The sequence below is a fragment of the Erinaceus europaeus genome, chromosome 13, assembly GCF_950295315.1.
Source record: "Erinaceus europaeus chromosome 13, mEriEur2.1, whole genome shotgun sequence".
NCBI lineage: Eukaryota > Metazoa > Chordata > Mammalia > Eulipotyphla > Erinaceidae > Erinaceus > Erinaceus europaeus.
The window spans coordinates 65,884,450-65,892,009 of NC_080174.1; positions in this window are offsets into that span (position 1 = coordinate 65,884,450).

The window sequence follows — 7,560 nt, forward strand, 5'->3', positions numbered from 1 at the left end:
GTTGAGTCTGGCAAGCTCTTTATATATGTTGGTTATTAAACTCTTATCTGATGTATGGCATGTAAAGATCTTCTCCCATTCTGTGAGGGGTCTCTTGGTTTGGGTAGTGGTCTCTTTTGCTGTGAAGAAGCTTTTAAATTTGATGTAGTCCCATAGGTTTATACTTGCCTTAGTCTTCTTTGTAATAGGATTCCTTTCATTGAAAATGTCTTTAAAATTTATGCGGAAAAAAGTTCTGCCAATATTTTCCTCTAAGTATTTGATAGTTTGTGGTCTAACATCCAAGTCCTTGATCCACTTGGAATTTACTTTTGTATTTGGTGAAATACAGTGGTTCAGTTTCATTCTTCTGCATGTTTCAACCCATTGTTTCCAACACCATTTGTTGAAGAGACTCTGCTTTCCCCATTGAATAGTCTGGGCCCCTTTGTCAAAGATTAGATGTCCATACGTGTGGGGCCTCATTTCTGGGCTCTCAATTCTATTCCACTGGTTAGTGTGTCTGTTCATGTTCCAGTACCAAGCAGTTTTGATGACAATGGCCCTATAATACAGTTTGAGATCTGGCAGTGTGATGCCTCCGGTTCTGTTCTTTTTTCTCAAGATTGTTTTGGCAATTCTAGGTCTTTTCTGGTTCCAGATAAACATTTGTAGCATTTGTTCTATTCTCCTAAAAAATGTGGTTGGGATCTTGATGGGGATAGCACTAAATTTGTAGATGGCTCTGGGTAATATATTCATTTTGATGATGTTAATTTTTCCAACCCATGAACATGGAATATCTTTCCACTTCTTTGTATCTTTTTCAATTTCTTTGAGTAGTGACTCATAATTTTCAGTATACAAGCCTTTCACTTCTTTGGCTAGGTTTACTCCTAGATATTTTATTGTTTTAGTTGCTATAGTAAAAGGAACTGATTTCTGGATTTCAATTTCTTTTAACTTAGTGTTTGCATAGAGGAATGCCACTGACTTTTGAATGTTAATTTTATAGCCTGACACCTTACTGTATTGCCTGATGATTTCCAAAAGCTTCTTTCTGGATTCCTTAGGTTTTTCCATGTATACTATCATGTCATCTGCAAATAAGGAGAGTTTGACTTCTTCTCTTCCAATCTGTATGCCTTTAATTCCTTGCTCCTGCATGATTGCTATGGCAAGAACTTCCAACACTATGTTGAATAGTAATGGTGATAGTGGGCAGCCCTGTCTAGTACCTGATCTGAGGGGAAATGCTTCCAGTTTTTCACCATTGAGTATGATGTTGGCTGTAGGTTTGCTATATATAGACTCCACTATCTTGAGGAATTTTCCATCTATTCCCATTTTTTGTAGTGTTTTGATCATAAAGGGATGTTGTATTTTGTCAAAGGCTTTCTCTGCATCTATTGATATGACCATGTGGTTTTTGGTCTTGCTTTTGTTGATGTGGTGGATCACATTGATTGATTTATGTTTATTAAACCAACCTTGCATGCCTGGGATAAACCCCACTTGGTCATGATGAACAATCTTTTTGATATACTGCTTTATCCGGATGGCTAGAATTTTGTTCAATATTTTTGCATCTATGTTCATTAGAGTTATTGGTCTGTAGTTTTCTTTTTTGGTTGTGTCCCTGTCTGCTTTTGGTATCAGGGTGATGTTGGCTTCATAGAAGCTGGCAGGGAGTATTCCAGTGTCTTCAATATACTGGAAGACTTTTAAAAGTAGAGGTATTAGTTCTTCTTTGAAAGTTTTGTAGAATTCATTTGTAAAACCATCTGGTCCAGGACTTTTATTTTTGGGAAGATTTTTGATAACTGTTTCAATTTCATTAGCTGTGATGGGCCTGTTCATATTATCCACTTCCTCTTTACTTAGTTTTGGAAGTTGGTAGGTATTTAGGAAATCGTCCATTTCTTCCAGGTTCTCTAGCCTGGTGGCATATAGTTGTTCATAGAAGCCTCACATGATATGTTGAATTTCTGCGGTGTCTGTTGTGATATCTCCTCTTTCATTTACTATCCGATTTATTTGGGTCTTCTCTCTTTATTGTTTTGTGAGTCTGGCTAAAGGTTTGTCGATTTTGTTTACTCTTTCGAAGAACCAACATTTACTTTCATTGATCTTTTGTATGGTTTTCCTATTCTCAATGTTATTTATTTCTGCCCTAACTTTAGTGATTTCTGTCCTTCTGGTTGCTTTAGGATTCCTTTGTTGTTCTTCTTCTAGGTCTTTAAGATGTGCAGTCAGGCTGTTTATTTGTGCCTTTTCTTGTTTCCTAATGTGTGCTTGTATAGCTATGAACTTCCCTCTTAGGACTGCTTTAGCTGTGTCCCAAATATTTTGATAGCTTGTGTCTTCATTTTCATTGAACTCTCGAAACATTTTGATTTCTTCCTTGATTTCCTCTTTGACTCAGAGGTTGTTAAGAAGTGTACTGTTGAGCTTCCACATTTTGAGACTGTTATTAATCTTTTGTTGATTGTTAAGTGTTAGTTTAATTCCACTGTGGTCTGAGAAGATGCTTGGGATGATTTCAGTGCTCTTGAATTGGCTGATGCTGTCTTTGTGGCCTAACATATGGTCTATCCTTGAGAATGACCCATGTGGATTTGAGTAAAATGTGTATTCCAGTTTCATGGGATGAATGACTCTGAAAATGTCCAATAGTTCTAGTTTATCTATCTCTTCATTTAGCTCCATTATGTCTTTATTGATTTTCTGCCTGGATGATCTGTCAAGTTGAGATAGTGGGGTGTTGAAGTCCCCTACTATGATTGTGTTACTGTTAATATATTGCTGTAGCTCTTTCAGTAGAAGTTTGATGTATTTAGATGGCTTCTCATTGGGTGCATAGATGTTAATAATTGGTAAGTCCTCTTGATTGACTGATCCTCTGAGCATTAAGTAGTGTCCATTCCTATCTTTTTTTAATCTTATCTATTTTAAAGTCTATCATGTCAAATATTAGAATAGCTGTTCCTGCCCTTTTTTGTGGGCCACTGGCTTGTATGATAGTTTTCCATCCTTTCACTTTAAGTCTGTGTTTGTCTTGTTGAGTTAGGTGAGTTTCTTGTAGACAACATATTGTTGGGTTGTGTTTTCTGATCCATCTTGCTACTCTGTGTCTTTTAATAGGTGAATTCAGGCCATTGACATATATTGATATCAAAGATTGAAGATATTTTAACGCCATTCTTGTAGAGTTTTAGAGTGTTTTGATATATGTCCTATTTGTGGTGATCTGGTTGTTTATAGGAGACCTTTCAGAACTTCTTTCAGGGCAGGCTTGGTGATGGTTGCTTCCTTCAACTGTTGCTTTTCTGAGAAGGTTTTGATGCTTCCATCTAGTCTGAATGACAGTCTAGCAGGATATAGTATTCTTGGCTGAAAGCCTTTCTCATTGAGCACTCGATAGATATCTTGCCATTCTCTTCTGGCATGTAGTGTTTGTATGGAGAAGTCTGCTGCTAATCTTATGGGTTTTCCTTTGTAGGTGACTCTTCGTTTTTCTCTTGCAGCCTTGAGGATCCTTTCTTTATCCTTATTCCTTTCCATTCTAAGTATGACATGTCTTGGTGTCTTTAGGTCTGGATTAATTCTGTTAGGGATCCTCTGGGCTTCTTGAATCTTTATGTCTTTGATGTTGTCTAGACTAGAAAAATTTTCAGCTATTATGGCCTGGAGAATGCTTTCTTCCTCTCCTTCTCTTTCTTCCTCTGGGAAGCCAATAATGCGTATATTGTTTCTTTTGAAGTCATCCCATAGGACTCTGTTGTTGTTTTCAGCATCTCTTAATCTCTTTTTGAGATCTCTTACTTCTTTTTTAAGGTTTTCTTTCTTTTTTTAAAATTTTATTTATTTATTCTCTTTTGTTGCCCTTGTTGTTTTATTGTTGTAGTTATTATTATTGTTGTTGTTGTTGGATAGAACAGAGAGAAATGGAGAGAGGAGTGGAAGACAGAGAGGGGTAGAGAAAGATAGACACCTGCAGACCTGCTTCACCGCCTGTGAAGGGACTCTCCTGCAGGTGGGGAGCCGGTGTTCGAACTGGGATCCTTATGCTGGTCCTTGTGCTTTGCGCCACCTGCGCTTAACCCACTGCGCTACAGCCCGACTCCCTTACTTCTTTTTTAGTTGTCTCTAATTCATCCTCAATCTTGCTAATTCTGTCCTCAGCCTCATAGATTCTATTCTCTCTGCCCTCTACTGCTTTCTGGACTTCATCTATTTTGTTGCCCTGCTCTGATACTGTTTTAGCTTGTTCAGCTAGTTGCCTTCTTAGCTGAGCGATTTCAGCTTTCAGCTCTCTAATAACCATGAGATAATTAGAATTTTCTTCCATATTCTCATTTGTTGTTCCTGCATTTCTGATTACAATTTTTTCAAATTCTTTACTCACTCCTGTTATTATTTCCTTAGCTAATGTTTGGATGTTGAACTTGTTGTTTTGTGCTTCACCCTCTGGAGGACTTTTAGCTGGACTCTTGTCCTGGTTTGATTCTCCAATATTTTTTCTTGTTGTTTTAGCCTTTTTATATATTATGTTATGAGTTCCCTTTATCAGTACTTTTCAAATTATTGATCACTATTGCCTGGATTGACTTGTGTCTAAGTAAGTTAATTAAAGGGTTTACAGTGGTGGAAGTTAACAGTTGTTTCAATCCCTGAGTTGGAGCTAAGTGGTTTAAAAGCCTCTTTTTTTTTTTCTTCCCTGTAGGCTATGGGAGCCTGAGGGCTTTTAAACTATCAATAGGCTTCTTAGCTTAATCACTGACTCCTGACCAAGAGATAAAGCAGGGTGTGGCAGAGATAATCCAGTAGTTATGCAAAGAGACTTTCACAGCCCCTCAGCTATGCCACCGAGGTATAGGTCTTCTCCTGAGTTTCCCTGTTAGATCTCTGTCCCCTGGTGTCCCTCCCTGCCACTGCTCCAGATTCTGATGGTAGTAGCAATGGAGACTCAGAGTTGCACTTGGTGAGTCTCTGGGGAGTCCTCTCCTCCCTTAAGCTGTCCCCTTGTTGGTGGAGCAGACTGGAGGTGGTGTCTCCACTGATAAACTGCTGAACTGTTAGCAGTCACTTAATCTCTCCTTAGGCTCCTCTCTCCTCTCTGTCACCAGCCACATGTGTTTGTACTCATGGGTGATTTACTGGGTTCCTGTGGTCATTCTAGTCATGTCTTGTTTCGGTCCTGGGTGGTCTCCTTTGGTATTCCTAGTTGATCCCGGAGAGGAGAGGAGAGGAGAGGAAAGGAGAGGAAAGGAGAGGAGAGGAGAGGAGAGGAGAGGAGAGGAGAGGAGAGGAAAGAAAGCGGTCTGCTGCTTGTAGCTCCGCCTCCGGAAGTCATATTCCCGCCCTTCAAATTTTCTATTCCTGCTATAACTCTAATCAGTCTGCAACTACTGGGGCGATAGCAGAGTGGCTATGCAGAAAGATCTCTGTAGCTAAGGCATCAAAGGTTGCAGGTTCAAACCCCAGTACTTCTAGAGGCCCGAGTTTAGGTGTGCTCTGGAGAAAACCAAAACCTTTGGATAGGGGCTCTGTATAATGGTTATGTAAAAAATCTTCATGCCTAAGGCTCTGAAGTCCCAGGTTCAATCTCTCCACACCACCATAAACCAGAGTTGAACAGTACTCTGGTCTCTTTCTCTGTATCTTTCTCAAAATAAAATGAAATAAAATAAAATACAACTTCAATCAATCTCTGGGAGTGGGGTGGGGGTGGTGGTGACTTTCCTGAGAGGAAACCCAGTGTCACCCATGTCCTAGGACACAGATTCCCTGCTCCCAGTTTCTGAATCGTTCTGGAATATTTGAAAGTCTGAGTAGAGCACACACCATTGTCCAGAGGAGGAAGAAGTACCTAGACCATTATCCCACTGATCTCACTCTTTTTTTTTATACTTTTTTAAAAGCATTTTTATTTATTTATTATTGGATAGAGACAGAGAAATAGAGAGGGAAGAAGGAGGTAGAGAGAGAAAAAGACAGGGAGACACCTGCAGCTCTGCTTCACCACTTGTGAAGCTTCCCCCCTGCAGGTTGGGACCAGGGCTTGGACCCAGGTCCTTCTGCACTTTAATGTGAGCACTTAACCAGATGCACCACCCCCTGGCCCCATCCACTGATCTCACTCTCTGTTGTACTCTTCTGTTAACATTCAGTGAACAGTAGCTTCTTTTCTTGCTGTGCTATTGATTGCTAGTGAAAGATACTTCCTACTGCTATAAATTCATTGCTCCTCAGCTAGTCAAGTGAGATTATTCTCTTGCCATCAGATTCCTTTCTCCTTCATTGAACAAATAATCAATATTATTATTATTACTTTGCTTTGTGTATGTGTCTACTCACTACCTCACAGATCTGCAGGAATTATTGTTAACACCAGTCCACTAGTCACTCTTAATTCTTTAGCTTGGGTTGGGTGCTGTGAAGAGTTACTTTTCAAGAAACTATTGATAGATTCAGGTAGAGTTAAGTCCAGAATGCCTGAAATGCATTGTTCTGGAGCAAACAGAGCACATAAACAGGCTACTGCTTCTCCACTATCTCTAAAACACAGCGAGCGAGGAAGATAGCTAACTTAGAGTGCACAGTTTACCATGTGCAAGGACCTGCATTCAAGCCTCCAGTCAGCACCTGGGAGCACCACAGGGCGTCAGGAAAATGTCAGGAGTGGTAGAGCAGTGCCTGGATATCTCTCATCCTCTCATCTTCTTTATCGTTCTGTCTTTTTTTTTTTTTTTGAACTTTAATGGGAGGTGATGGTGAGTTAAAATTCAAATCTCTCTGTCTTCTAAGTTTTAAAATTCAGATCTCTCTGTCTTCTAAGTTTTCAGTTTTATGTGAAGAAGTAGGGTGAGAAAACCATTCTCTGCACTTTCATACAGAAATGGGATGATAATTTTATCAACATTTATTTGCAAACAAAAGAAAATGAAAACAAACAAACAACAAACAAACAAACAAACAAACCCAGGAGGAGGCACAGCAGAAAAGCACAGGACTTGTAAGCATGAAGGCCTGAGTTTGATTCCCAACACTGCATTGCCAAAGTGAAGCTGATTTGCTCTCTCTCTCATTTTAAAAAGCAAGCCTTTTAAACATGATAATGAAAATAAAATGTAAAATTTATGAACCTGTCTTACTTTGCAGGTTTTTTTGTAGGATGGTAACTGATTTCCAATCTGACTTGTTTTAATAGACATTCTCGAACCTCTGAATGAAGTTGATTAAAAAAACGTTAAATGTGTGAAGGTGTTTGTGCAGTTAGCTCACCAGGCTCAGACTGTCCAAACCCTGCATGTTTCTATTAAGATTATACCTTGGGGCAGGGGAGAAAACAATGGTTACACAAGACTTTCATGTGGGTCAGGCGCACATGGCGCAACACAAGGACTGGCACAAGGATTCCAGTTTGAGGCCCAGCCTCTCCACCGGCTGACGGGGGTCACTTCACAGGCGGTGAAGCAGGTCTGCAGGCGTCTGTCTTTCTCTTCTCTCTCAATTATAACAACACAAGTTATTGTTGGTGCTCAATGCCTGCACTACGAATCCACTGCTCTTGGAGGC